The sequence below is a fragment of the Chiloscyllium punctatum genome, chromosome 51, assembly GCF_047496795.1.
Source record: "Chiloscyllium punctatum isolate Juve2018m chromosome 51, sChiPun1.3, whole genome shotgun sequence".
In the NCBI taxonomy this organism is placed as follows: domain Eukaryota; kingdom Metazoa; phylum Chordata; class Chondrichthyes; order Orectolobiformes; family Hemiscylliidae; genus Chiloscyllium; species Chiloscyllium punctatum.
Window position 1 is genome coordinate 12,035,203 of NC_092789.1, and position 2,137 is coordinate 12,037,339.

Consider the following 2,137-nt stretch of genomic DNA (forward strand, 5'->3'; position numbering starts at 1 on the left):
TATACACACATATGCTCTCACACACTAAAATAGACCTTTCACCAGCACTCACATTCACACACACTCTGTGACGCACGCTTGCAAACACAGACAAATACATACATCCACACTCCTACACACAGACACACACATGCATGCACATACTGTTATACATGCTTACACAGAACCTCACCCACAGACTGACAAACTCTTACACAGACCCTCCTCCCACACACTCACGATCACACATACTCAGGTACTTTTACACTTACACAAACCCTCATTCACACACTCACATTCACACCCACTCATATATCCACAAACATTCTCATACACTTACACAGACCATCCTTGCACACAAACTCACACGTGCTCACATATCCACGCACACTCCTCCAACGCACACACACTAACACACAACCTGTCCCCCCACACAATCATACACACTGACACAAACTCCCCTCCCACTGACTCACACTGACATACACTCACATTTACAACACGTTCACACACGCTGCCACAGACCCAGTCCCCCAACACACACATAATCACAGACCATGCTCCTACAGGCTCATAATCACACATATTCACATGTACACACACGCACACAGACACAGATCCTCCACACACACACGTTGACACTTACTGACAACGATCGTGTCCCTCATGTACACACATTCACGTACACTACACAGTCCTACGTCACACACATTCACACTCACACACACTGACACAGACCCTTTTCTTAAGCGCTCACATTCTTCCTCAGAAATTCTTCACACGCACTCGCACAGACACACACATGCACGGTCAGATACACTTACACAAACTCTCTTCCACACACTCACTGACAAATGCATATTGAGACTGTCTCCCACACACACACGCACGTAGTCACACACTCTCGCACACAATTGTACAGACCCACCTCACACATACACGTGCACATACACACACATTTAGATACACTCTAACTCACTGTCAGATGTACCCTCATTCTTATACCGAAGCATGCATATTTATACACACTCAAATACACGTGCATGCTCTCTGTCTGACACAGACACTGACAAACACACTCGCACATACAACCATACACTCTCTCACACACTGACACATATAGATGCGCATACACAGGCTCTCTCCCTAACCCATACGTGCATACAAACACGCACACATGCACACATGCGTCTCACACACGCATACACACACAAACACACACACATGTTCTTTCTAAGTGTCTCTCTGTCTCACATGCAGTCTCTCTATCTCTCACGCACAGTTCGTCTGTTTCTCTCATGCAGTGTCTCTCTGTCTTGCACACATAGACTCTGTCCCTCCCTCACACTAACTTTCACACACAATCTCTCTGTCTCTCTGGCACTGTCTCTCTGTGTCTCACACACGATGATTCTGACATGCATTCTGTCTGTCTCGCTCTCATACACACTATGTTTCATACACAGTCTCTCCCTCTCTCTCTGTCTTCACAGACAGTCTTTGTCTCTCACACACGATTTCTGTACTGCATCACAGTTTCTACCGCACACACACATCGACTCTCAATCACGATCTCTTTGTCTCACACGCATGGATTTTCTGTCTCACAGACTGACTCTCGCACAGTCTCTCCAGCTCATACACACCGATTCTTACATGGGTACAGTTTCTCTGTCACTCACACTCAGTCTCTCTGTTTGTCGCACACAGTCCCTCTCTCTGACACAGTCTATCACTCTCTCTTTCGCTCCAACACCCGCACAAACACACACACACATACACACACACACACGGTGTCTCAGTCTCTCATCATTCTCTGCCACACAGTCTCTTTCTCTCTCACACCCACACACCGTCTCTCGATCTCTCACACAGCGTTGTTCACAAGCAGTCTTTCTGTCTCTCTATCACAGTTTCTCTTTCTCACACACTCTGCCTCACACACATTCTCTCTGTCAGTCATATACAGTATATCTGTCATGTACACATAATCTCTCTTTTTCACACACAGATTTTCACATAATCTGTCTCTGTGTCTTTCACGCGCAGTCACTATGCCTCTCTGTAAAATAGTCTCTGTCTCACACACAGTCTCTGTCTCTTATAGACAGCCTGTCTGCCTCTCTGACACTATCTCTCTCTCTGTCTCTCTCACACA